Here is a 13,664-nt window from a genome sequence, read left to right on the forward strand (position 1 = left end):
GTATTTTCTTATAGAAAAAAATCATATGAATTCTCGCCATTTCACTATTGTACCAACATTTTTTAATCATATACTTTATGGACAAAACTCCAGTATAAATACATTCCAAAAAATTTAAGGAGGCAGTATTCTGTATGGGGGATGTACAGATGAACATTTTACTGTACAAATTTTCACTAGCAAGTTCAGGTGTAGCCCAGCTTTTGCTTTTTATGGTTACACAAGGAGCACTGAACTCTGATACCTTTGTAAAACTGAAGCCTGGAGCAGAATTTAAACGAACATCTTGGTAAACATAGGGCCATCAAATAGAGGAGAACTTGGCAAAAGTAGCTCTCTACCTGCCTTATTCTTCACTCCTTGGACTTCAATTTATGTGTTGTATTTCCACTGTTGCATTATTCACTTGAGATGCTGAATCACAAACTAGTCAATCACATCTTAGTCTAGCCATGTCATGTAAATCATTCAACCAATCAAATGTTAACATGATTCAGTAGCAGGATCCATGCACTATGCTAAGCAAGACTAAATGTGATTGGCTGTGTGGGACTCAACGTGATGTAGGAACCCTTGGCTTAGGATGCTGCATGCCAATTTGGTCTAGGCATCAGGCTAGAAGCCAAGAGACAGTTCTAGTCCTTTCTGAGGCATAAAAGCCAGCTGGGTCACTTTGACTCAGTCACTCTCTCTCAGCCCAACTCACTTTTTTAAAAAAAATCCCATTTATATCTCGCCCTTCTCCGAAGACTCAGGGCAGCTTACAATCTAAAGCACAAATCAATGTGCTTAGCAATAGCCTTCATTCTATGTATATACCTGCTTATTAGGGCTTTCACGGGGGCCCCCAGCGGCATTTTTACAAAGTCAGCTTATTGCCCCCAACAATCTGGGTCCTCATTTTACCTACCTCGGAAGGATGGAAGGCTGAGTCAACCTTGAGCCTGGTGGGACTCGAACCTGCACTAATTGCAGGCAGCTGGTGTTACTTAAGGAGGCATTAGCCCACTGCTCCACCAAGGCTCCCTTCACAGGGTTGAAGGGAAAATAGCAGCAGGAATGAGCATTAGGTATGTTTGCTGCCTTGAGTAATAATAATAAATAATAATAATAAAGGCAAGATAAAAATAAACTGGACCAGTATGTTAAGCGATCATATCCTTGTTGTTTGGCCTTAGCATATATTATGAACAGTGCATTTGTTAAGTTAGGTTTAGGAATTAATGTGTGAATCCAGAAAATAGCATCAATTCACTAAAATTGGTTAAATTAACCAAGGCTATCTTGTGGGGACATATTCATTTCCTCCAAGTTCCTATTGGTAAACTGATACTGTCTTTTTCTTTCAGCTTCCCATTGCTGCCTACTAAAATTTCATTTAACCAAGTGAAAACTGCCCCCTCCAGCCAGCAATCAATAGGTTGGCTAGATGCTGAGAACTGTTGTTGCTTTCTTTCTTGTTGCTTTTCTCTGCTGTTGACATTTTCAGCAGCTTTAATTGATTGAACAGCCATTTCTCCAGAGCCTATTCTGTTATATAAAAACTGCTTGGCGTTAATGCCAGTTCTTTCTCCCCTTCGCCTGGCAGCAGAGAGGAGGAAAGGGGACAGGCGTTCCTTTGACCTCCTTATGATTTGATTTTGAACTGCTTGGAAACAGCATTATTATGCAACACAGAGATGATGAACACCATGGAGGGTCTTAATTTTGGATGGAGTCAAATCTAACTAGGTGGACACATTGCAGTTCACTTTGTGGCAGATCACATATATTTTAACATTTACAATCTGCTTTCAAACCATTCAAGCTTCTTATCTGAATACTTGGTGAATCACTAAATGAGTTGAGATAGTGCATCCTGTACTGTGATTAACACCTTGCAATGGAAACAATGCCTATGTAAATCCACTCTACCTCTCAGTGTCTGCAAGGGATTTGATAACCCACCTCTGACTCCTCTCACCCACTTTTACAGAGCCTGGAATTGCCCATCATTCTCAGCCCTTAGGGCTTTTCCAGACAACCAAGTTAAAATGTCCTCCAGCCCCAGCAGAGAAGTCTTCCCACATAAATTTATTGGTCCCTATTGCAGATCCATATTCTCTCACAGTAACACAGCTGGCATAGAAGACAATGCTCATTTATTTATTGCAATACATAGGTGAAGGAAATAATTTGTTGGAGATCTCTGGCTGGTTTCCCATCCCACCAGGTGCCGTTATTAGTGGGGAAAACAAGCATCACACACTTTCCTTAATACGGGAAAGGATTGGATGAGTTTAGACAGATACTTAGAATGCTGCATCAGGCCAAAGGAAGCTTGGGATGGTGGGAGGACTTTTTCCTACAAAACTGGCAGCTCTTTGTCTGTGCCTGTCACATATCAGTTGGACTAGTACTGGCCACAAGTTTACAGTACCAGAACCATGTTCAAAAATAACCCAGCTGACAGATGCAGCAAAGGGCTGTCAGCAGGTGATTGGATTCCAGTTTTGGCTTTGTGGCCAGCAGCCTGTGGAACTAGCTAGTGGACAGCCATCAAGGATATGTAATTGACTAGCAATGCACAATAACAGCAGTCATCCCTGTGTTGGCAAATTGAAATGAAGCAGGCAAAATGGAGCTACCCCTCACCAAAAGTAACTGTGTTTCATTGCACAAATAACCATGGGAATTGCAGCTCCATGATACTGGCTCTGTGAGCATTGATCAGTCAGGATAAAGATGAGTCATCAGAAATAAAACTCATAATAATTACAAAAAATACTGGTATATGAAACCCCTTGATTGGCAAAAGCAGGAGAAATCTGCAATGTACTCACTGTGACAAAACTAATAGCACATACCTGGTAGAACACATCTCTTTTTTAGATCAATGAATGCCAGCAACCAGGTCCAGCAGGATTATTTTTCATGTCCCCCTTATTTGTGTCCTGCCATTTTTGCTTTGGTCTTCCACAAAGGCATTTGCCATTGATGTTAAAATGGTAGGTGGTGCAGGCAACAGTGTTGAGTGCTACTCATACAACATGGCCATACCACTATAGGCATTTTTCCTGCATTCCCTGTTATAGATGCAATGCCCATATGCTGCCAGACTGTATCATTGCTGATATGGTCAAATGTCTAATGCCCAATGGAACATGCATATCTCCATAACATACAAAGGGCACTTATCACTATTGATAGTTGGCCAACACTGAGTGTCATACCGGACAGACCACCATTTTGTACACTTTTGATATTAATTGAATTGGCATATGCCTACTGCATATCACTTCAGTGATTTCATTCCACTGCAACCATGTGGCATTCACCCTCATGTACACAACTCCAGTCATGCCACTGTCACTTTAGAGATGGGACCCTAAGTATTGGAACATCTTCCCTAGATCTTCATCACTGACCCGGATGGTGGAGGTGCTCGGCCTAATGTCTTAATTCCTCAGTGTTCTTGATGTTGAGGCACAAACTGAATGGACTAAAATGGTCCTTTCAAGTCTGGGTGCAGCGCTGCAGTTTTTCATGGTGGTAGTTACAAAGAGGACACTGTTGGAGTAGAGTAAGGCCCAGGAGGCACTGTGATGCAGCTCTCATGATGGCACCCAAAGTTTTATCTTCCTTTGTCCCACAAAGAAGAATGGATGGAAAAAGTGATGGAGCTATCAGAAAATGGCAAAACTGATTGCTTTGATCAGAGAAAACAATATACCTAATTTTGTTTCTACTTAGAAACTACTACTGGACTTTGTGCTCCAGACAGAAAAAAATGAACTCTTGACTTTGGGTTTTGTGGATTAGACTAGTTTGTTGTTAAAGAAGTGACTAGTAATTGCTAAATATGAAAAAAGCAAAAAGTTGAGGCTGTAATTTTATGTTGTATTTTATCACACTGAAAAAAAGTTGGAAGTTACTGCTTCCCCCCCCAACCTGCACTTCTCCCCCTTTCTTATCCTTTCCCATTTCCCAATTACCTTTATTTAATTTGTACTTTACTGTATTATAATTTCAACACAACACATAAAAGTGCCCTTTATCTTCTTTGAAAATCTTTTCTTCCTTTTTGTAAAACTTGGTCTGCAAAATATATATTATTTATTTATTCAAGAATGTTGTGGTCAGATTCAGTCTGAAACTGACAACTAATTCAAGCAAGATATGCTGCTTGTGATTGAGAATGGAATGATAAAGTTGGAAATAGCAAAGGAAATATAGTTGGACTGTACACCTAGGAAACAAGTGAGGTGAGAGAAGGATTTATCAGTTTCTGCAAATCTAATTATTTCTTCATTACCAACACAGTCTTCAAACAACCAAAACAATGCCTACATACATACACATCACCAGATAAAAGTGCACAGAAATGAAATTGACTATTAATACTGGCACAAGTAGGTAAAAAAGCTTAGTTGTAACATCAAAGATGTGACTGGAGGCTGACTATATAACATATTACAAACTGCTCAGGTGCAATTTCAGGTCAAGCTAAAGTGGATAAGAAAGCCAATCAATTTCTACAATATAATCCTGAACATATACCCACATTGTCATGGAGAACATTAAGAATCACTTTGAAGTTCTGAATCTCATTGATGGAAACCCGGAGGAACTGTGGAATGAAGTCAAAAAAGGTTGTTAAGAATTAATGTGAAAATAAATTTCCAAAGACTAAAAAATAGAAGAAGGCAAACTGGATCTGAACAGACAGTGGATAATTGCCAAGAAGTGAACAGAAGCCAAAGCCAAGAAAAGCAAAGATCTCAGGAATAAATTTAACAAAGCATTTCAAGAAGTCATGAAGATATATCCTCTAAAACAGTGGGGCATTTTCATGCCTTGATTAATGGAACATAAGGATGAGCTTTTAGCACAGAGAATGGTTTCTCAGTTGGTCGGTCCATTATCATTATTTATTTATTTATTATATTTGTATGCAACCCATCTCACTGAACAAAGCAACTGTGGGCAATATACAATAGAATGAAGCCATAAATATTAAAACATAAATATAAAACGTGTTCTTATTTCAACTGGGCTAAAATTAATGCTATGGAGTCTTAGACATCATTTGTGCAGTCATATAAGCAATGGGAAAACTTTGGCTAGCTAGACAGTAAATTATTCCTCTTTACTGCTGCCTGTCATATGGTGAGGATGGGTGAGCAGTAGGAGTTAGTCTGCACCATTCTGTGCATCTAAAACACCAGTGGCAAAAGCAATTGCAGAGAAGAATGTCTAAAGCTGTTCCACAGTAAATACAGAAAAAACCTAAACAGTTTTTATATTCAGTTATTCTAGATATACATTGACACTTGAAATATTGATTTCTAGGAGAGAGTTCAGAAACTGACAAGAAGCAGTCTAAGTCGATTTTATCATAACATTTTGGATTTCTACTGCTTGAATTCTATTGGCATATACTCACCATTGTTTTGCCCCTTTAATATTAAAGAATGCCACCACTGTAAGATACAATTGCTGGCATAGCCATAACTTTCTGAAGATGTTTCACCCAGAATATAATAAAAAAAATCTGAATTTTCCACTTGGAAGAAAACTGTAGTAGATGCTGATGTGCAAGATTTTGATTCAGAAGGGTTTTTTTTATCAATTCACCCCTTTCAGTGGAATGATTGAAGCCAGATCACTTAGTTGAGGTGAATTATATCAAGTGTCTTTGAACTGATTTGAAAATTGAATGGACTTTTGTATGCATTAATATGCTATTTTATCAAATCAAATATTTAAATCAACTCAGCTCAATTGGACATGACTCTTTAACAAACCCTGGGGTTTGGCTCTACCATCTAGTAAGTGGAGCTTATGCTGAGAGGTCTAAGTAGATGATGATGAAACATTTGTATACCATCTGATTCACAGGGACTCTGAGTAGTCTATATGTAAAAACACAGAAAAAACCCAATAAAATAGTGGAAAACAAGGCAACAAAAGATGGCAAAAACTGGGCACTAACAAGAATAACAACCTATCCTATACTATATATTGTTAGGTCTTGACCTATGATTGGTTGCTTAGCAACCATTCAAGCTTAAAATGGACTCTCTCCCCAAAAGCTATTTATGACCAGGTTTTGAAGTTATGGCTGCTACAGAAAGAACTTTGGGACAATCTTTTCGAAAACTGAAATGCAGCTCTGTTGGTACTCTCAAATAACTAAAAGTTAGTAAGAACAAGACTAGAAGCCACAGTGATTCTTCAGTCCCCAAAACATAAATGCTTGCTACTTATATCTTTAATAATAATTTGCAACAGAAAAAAGGAGATTAATTTCCATATAATTTTCCGGATTCTCCTAGAGATCCCTTTCTAAATATTGACTTTTACTCAGGAATTCATGTTTTCTTTGAACGTGTTTTGTTGAAACAAATAAGTGTATCAGTGAAAACAGTGAATAAGGCATCAGCCATCATTGGACATAAAAGATGCAGCTGGAAAGTGAACATACTAAGAACAGTGCCATATTATAAGAAAAACTTTTAATAAAGCCACTTTGGTGTGTGGGTTAAGTCATCAGGCTAGAAATTGAGAGACCCTGAATTCTACTCCTGCCTTAGGCACAAAACCATCAGCATGACCTTGGGCCAGGTTAGCAGCATTCAAGAGGGACTGGACTTTCTCCTCTTGTGACTATGTAGGAATTCTAAAATAATGCCTCATTTAACTCCTCCCCCTGCCTTTGCCAATCTCTTTCTTCTACACAGGATGCAGTTGATTACAATGCTGCACACAACCTGTTTTCTTGGTCAGATTTCCCTTTGATACCTGAGCTTAGAACTAACATTCAGTATCTTCTGGAAGATGCCAAGCACAACCACCCTGAGATGCCCATTGACATACTCCCAGCTATGCTCCTCATGGTCCCTGGTTTCCATCACTCATACTGAGATTCTCTCTTTATGTTATGTTGCCAGCACAGCACCATTTTCCTTTTAATATAGTGCCTCCAATCCTGCATCTGGATCTATGCCAATAGCGGCTGACTGGATTGAGGCAACATTTAACATTTTCAAAATAAATTCTGCCTGTGCTTTCTTGTGTTGCTGCAAATTAAAATACAACCTCAGAAGAAGTGGAAGTTTCATCAGGCAGCAGCATCTGGCCAATCCTTTGTAAGTTCAGAAGCTAAACAGAGCCAGGCCTGATTAGAACCTCAGTGGAAGATCTCCAGGGAATAGCAATCTGTCAGAGACACTAGGAGTAAGCAAATAAATGAAAAAGAAATCCTAGAAGGCAAGGAGAAACCACTTCTGCATTGTTCTGAAGAAATGACATGGAATTGTCCATAGAGCAACTAAATATCAAACTGGACTTGAAGAAACTTTTGCCCAGAAAAAAGAGGAACTTGGTCCCAGGCCACGGCCCTGGTCTCAGCCTTCATCACTCTTTTTTTTAAAAAAAAAGTTTTATTAATTTTCTAATTTTACATCCAAATATTTATGAAGCAATGTGGTGATTGGATAGTCAAAAGTCCAATGACAAAATCTTTTTGTACATAGTTCAGGGTACATCAACAAAAATTCCCTCTCCAATTCCCTTAGTCACAATATCAGAAATAAATTAATACATTTCTGGTTGTGACAGTCAATTAGAGCAATTATCAATACATTTTCACATATACTTATCCACGTCCTGTTTTTAAGTTTTATCTAATTTCAATACAGTGCTCCAAATTAGCCTATAGTATCTAAAAAACTTAATTTTGGGGTAACCCACATTTCCCCTATTTCATTATAATTATCATATCTGAAATACGTACATTGTTCATTTAAGTGCATTCTTATTATATTTCAAAAATGTATTCTATTTGTCATCTTTGTAGTTCATCAATAATTAACAAAGTATCTTTTATGTCATTCCAAGTTCTATAATATAATTCAAAGTTATGTTCTAGTAGCTAATTTTCATTCCCTTAGAAATCTAGGTCCTAAATATAAAATCAGTTAATATCTTTTAACAGTTCCCCTTGGCCTATTAAAAGAGATTTTAAGCTTTATTATTACAAATCCCAACATTAAGAAAAAACCCATTTTTAAAATTTAACTCTAGCTTTCTTTTTGTGCCAGGCAGGCTTCCATATCATTGCATTTAACTTCTCAAATGTGTCTCTCTCTCTTCCTACACAGGTTGTTTGAATCCAGGGAGACCATCCAGTCGTCAATTTTTCAAGGAGAGCGACCCCTTTATAGTCATTGAATTGTCACTCTAATAGATCAAATCTCCATGTTTGGCATAGCATAGTTGTCATTAATTCAGTCTGGTCTTCTTTCAATCCCATATGGCTTAGGTAAGAGGTCATGTCTGGTGTTATAGTTATTGTTTGGTTGGTTAGGTTCTTAATGTATTGTATTTGAAGGCCTTTGGCATCATCCATCTTAGTATTGCTTTCTTCAGCTTCTGTTGTCTGTTGAATTGTAGGTTTTATAGTTGAAATTGAAGTTTGGGCATTAAGGCTCTCAGTAGATTGTATTTGTTGTTCTTTAGAGTCCCCTATTTTGTTGTTAATTTCCTCCTCTTCTGTTAGTTTTTGGGTTGTCAATTCATCAGTTGAAGTCAGAGTCTCATTTGGTGAGTTTATGCTGTCAGATTTGTCTTTCAGTCTGGCTTTCATTTGTTCAGTCATTGCCAGGATTGTTTCAAGTATAAGTTTATAGTCAAGTGGTGGAATATATTCCTCCATTTCTTTGATGTTTACAGATAGGTCTTTAGTGGAGGCTATTTTGATAAGAGTCAGTGAATGTCCACCTCCACTATTCCTAAAGGTTGTTTTCAGTGCCATGTGTTCCCAATTCTTATCTTTAAAGATAATGTCAAGAATAAATCTGTTACAGCCAGATCTCACAATAAAGAAGAGGTTTACTTGCTATACCAGGCTTTGCCACAAGATGTCCTCAATAGCATGTAAAATCTTTTTCCAGACTTTTTTTTTCTTTTCCCCTTCTTTCACAACTTAAGCAGTAAATAGGGTAATAGGTCCCCACAAAAATAAGAACTTTTTAGTAGCCCAAAAATTCCAAAAGTATAAATAAGGTAGCTTAATTATTTAGCTTAGTCATTTGAATTCTTTTGAGGCTTTAAAATTTTTGTTCCCCAAGTAAGCAGGCGCCGATCTTTCAAGAGAGGGTGAGGAGATTTTCAGCAGAGTCTCACAGGAAAGTAATTAGGGAAATAAGAAAGGTAAGGTAAGGTCTCACCCAAATCCTCCAGATTGCTTCATTGTGCTTGATGGTGATTTTGGCTTTCAGCAGGGAGCGGGTTAATGATCGCTTTGGGCCAGAGGAGCTGCTCCAGATCAAATGGAGGGCTGACGCTCCCCTGCGATCATGGGAGGACCTCCTCACAGTGGTCACTCCTCCAGGGCGACTTTTGACCCTTTTCAGGGTCCTCCAAGGAAGAACGACTGGATGGCGGGGAGACCGTCCTTCTAGCACAGACATGTCAAACACAAGGCCCGGGGGCCGGATCCGGCCCGTGAAGTGGTTTCATGTGGTCCACGAAGCCATCCTGGAAACACTGAGGGAATGGCCCCCACTGCCTTGGCCCTGGCCCAGAGACCCTCCTTCTGCCAGAGACCCTCAGATCTGTCCCACTCCTGCCCAGGCCCCCATAGGCACCCTTGATGCGAATGATGTAGAGCTGGCCACGCCCACCCAGTAGGCCATATGCACTATAGCCACACCCACCCAGTAGGCCACGCCCACCCAGGCCACACCCACCCAGCCCTCTGAGGGTAACTGCAAAGCTGATGCGGCCCTCCATGAAATTGAGTTTGACACCCCTGTTCTAGCACATCCGCCATCGCCGCATGCGCAAACCGGAAGCCAGCCTTCAGCACTCTTAGCATTCTTATATTCCATCACCCATTTTCAATTCCTGGGAAAAAAATGAGATTTGGAATATTGTCCAGAGGGAGATTTCTAATCTAAATATTAATCAATATTGTGATGCTTTTAGACTATATCTAATCTCTCCCATCCCACTACACGCTCCAGTTTTCTTACTGAAAATGCAAGTTAAATATTCATTCAAAAATGCTCAGATGCTCATCACTGTGATGCCAACATTCTTAGATCAGATTCTGAGATGAATGCGCTGTTTACCCAATTGTTGGCTATTATGAAAGGACACACAAATTGTTACATTTATTATTATTGTATTTTTACTGTGAAGGAGGGAAAGAATGGTTGTTAGCTCTTTTAAAATTTGTTCTTGGGTTACAATCATAAAATTAAGGTGATAAACTTCATGTATTGATATTTTGATTTGATGGGAATACAGATCTTTGCTTTTACAAAGCAGATAGCAGAATTCTTGAGCCAGAGCTGGCCCTGAATGTGTACTGCCCCCTTCTCAGTCTTTGAAACTATGGCAGGCAATATTTATTTATTTATTTATTTATTTATTTATTTATTAGTTTTTATAAACCGCCCTTCTCCCGAGGAACTCGGGGCGGTGTACAGAGGAAGGAAGGTATACAGATGAACAATAAAAATAATAAAAAACAATAGTGAAAACAAACTGGGACCCCAATTAACGCTATCATGCCAGGCCGGACTGCTGGAACAGGAAAGTTTTTAAGTCGCGTCGGAAGGTACGGAGGTCGGGGGCCATCCGGATTTCGGTTGGTAAGCTGTTCCAGAGGGCTGGCGCACCCACTGAGAATGCCCTCCCCCTGGGGGCCACCAGCCGACATTCCTTAAGCGGTGGCACCCTGAGGAGGCCCTCTCTGTGGGAGCGCACAGGACGGTGGGGTGCTGACATTGGCAGAAGGTGCTCCCGTAGGTAGTCCAGACCCATGCCATGTAGGGCTTTGTATGTCATTGTTAGCACCTTGTTGGAGTGGTAAACAGAGGAGACTTCAACTTCTTCTAATATAAAAGTGAAACACCCTTCAGATCAGGTTCAACTTTTGGTGATTTCATAGGCACGTCTGTGGTTTTCTTTTTATTTATTTCTATCCGGCATTTACTATTATTATTATTATTTATAAACAGGGCGGTGAACATATCTAACATTCTTTCTTCCTTCTATTATCCCCACAACAACAACCCTGTGAAGTAAGTTGGGCTAGAGAGTATGACTGGCTCAAAGTCACCCAGTTGGCTTTCATATCTTATGTGGGACTAGAACTCATGGACTTCTGGTTTCTAGCCTTGTGCCTTAACCCTTAGACCAGGGGTAGGCAACCTTGGCTCTTTTATGACTCATGGACTTCAACTCCCAGAATTCCTGAGTCAGCTATGCTGACTCAGGAATTCTGGGAGTTGAAGTCCATGAGTCATAAAAGAGCCGAGGATGCCTACCCCTGCCTTAGACCAAACTGTCCTTTCCTTTCCACTCCTTTCCTTTCTTTTCCTTTTCCTCCCTTCCTTTCCTTTCTTTTCCTTTTCATCCCTTCCCTTCCTTTCCCTTTTCCTTCCCTTTCTTTTCCTTTCCACTGCTTTTGCCATTGCTTTCTACTGTAGGTTTTTCCTTCTTCCCAGTCTAGTCATGACATTTTCTGAAAGTCTCCCTTTCAAGTATTGCCCAATTCTGCTTAACTTCCAAGCCTAGACAAGGTTAGTTAGATGCTATCATTTGGTGAGATCTCTAAAAGTCCTCTAAGATATTTTGATTTTGGGCTTACGTTGGGTTGATCTCTCTTAAAGAATGATCAAAGTTGTTAACATCTGGTTGAATAGAAACTAGACCATTTATACACCCTTAATAAAAGTACAGTTCTTTACATCTTCTTTTCCTCTAGAATAATGGAGAATGAAAGCTTTTCCCAATCTCACATGTTCTATAACAGTGTATTAGTGCCATCTCTTGGTTATTAGCAATAACTACACAAACACTGCACTAGCTTTCCTCGTGAAATGCAATAAGGCAGACATGTCAAACACAAGGCCCGGGGGCCAGATCCGGCCCGCGAAGTGGTTTCATGTGGCCCGTGAAGCCATCCTGGAAACAGTGAGGGAACGGCCCCCACTGCCTTGGCCCTGGCCCAGAGACCCTCCTCCTGCCAGAGACCCTCAGATCTGTCCCACTCCTGCCTGGGTCCCCATAGGCACCCTTGATGCGAACGATGTAGAGCTGGCCACGCCCACCCAGTAGGCCATACGCACTTTAGCCACGCCCACCCTGGCCACACCCACCCCGCCCCCTGAGGGCAACCGCAATGCTGATGCAGCCCTCAATGAAATTGAGTTCGACACCCCTGCAATAAGGTAAGGATGAGCTGAGTTATTTGGCAAGTCTGTTATGACCAATTGTAAAATTAGAGAGAGTGGAAAGTTGACTTAAATCTACTTGTGAAATGTCTTGAATAAAATTAATTTTGTACCTAAGGCAGGCCCTACAGAAAATTTGTTAGCCTAAAGTTTGTTTAGCTGAAAAAAGAAAAGTTGTTTCACACAATATCATTGTTGTCTTTATTTTACTTGGTTATCCTCAGGCTACTTGGTTACATAATTGTTTTTCTTCTTTATGCTGGTATTTGTCTGTTTCATGAGCAAGAGTTGTTCTATGCACAGTGAGCAGGAAAACATTTTAGAATGAAATAATTCATTACTGGGTGCCTGGGATTTTTATATGATGAAAATAATTGTTTTGATCTCATATTAGCTATATTTCACCACAGAAATGTGTGAATAGCATGCACCTTCCTTTTGTTTTGACAGTTTTTGTGACTGAGAATGGTAAATATAACTGTCAAGTTTCCTTAAATGTTTGAGACTCCCAGGTCCTAACACAGAAATAAAATGTATCATTAATGTCTAAATTATTCAAAGTGCATTAAGCAAAACCAAGGCAACTGAAGAGATCAATAATATGTCTCCAAAATCTTAATCTCTAAATGGATTTTGGATAGCATCACATTTTATTTTTGCTTTTTAAAACTCTGTTCCAAAACTGATGACTGATCTGAACTTGTAAATCTAGATTATCAATAAGGAGTCCCCAGCAATGAAAGGGGAGGGTCTGATTTGTAGTAGAAAGAAATGAAGGGCTGCTCTCCAAGCCCCATTTGCAAATCTCTCCTCAGGAGAGAAAATTGAGAGGAAAAGAGAAGGGGAAGAAAGGTTATCTAGAGCTTCAAGGTACTTTTCCAAAGCTAAAAGCTGTTAAGGGAAGAAAAGATAAAACACGTAATACAATAAAAAGAAAGGAGAGCATTAAATTATGTCAACTACATGACATTTACAATCATTTAAACCATCTCTTTAATAGCCTAACATTGTATGGGTGGCCAGGGGCTATTGTGGGCAGTGCAAAGCTATAATCCTGTTGTGTTTGCTGGGAATTTTGATTGCCCCCTACTCTTTATTTTATAAAGTTTTAAAGGTTGTTTTGAAATTTCACCTTTTTTGTAGTTCCTATTTCAGAATGTCAGAAAGCCATGTGACCAACTTTTGGCAGCCTTAATTGCAGAGGCTCTGAGGGCAATATAAGAGATTGGAAGGTTGTCTGAACTACACCAATATTGGTGGGGGGAACACATCTGGCTTGCAATTGTTTCAGAAGGCAAAGAGAGAGGCTGTAATGGGGAGGGGAAACCCTATCTCAAATAATATAGCCCCAAGAGAAACTGAGCCGGCCAACCTAGAATGGGCAGAGATCACCAACGCCCAAGGAATTCAGACTTTGCACAAACAATGAATGGG

The sequence above is a fragment of the Vipera berus genome (genome assembly GCF_964194415.1).
Source record: "Vipera berus genome assembly, chromosome: 1".
Lineage (NCBI taxonomy): Eukaryota > Metazoa > Chordata > Lepidosauria > Squamata > Viperidae > Vipera > Vipera berus.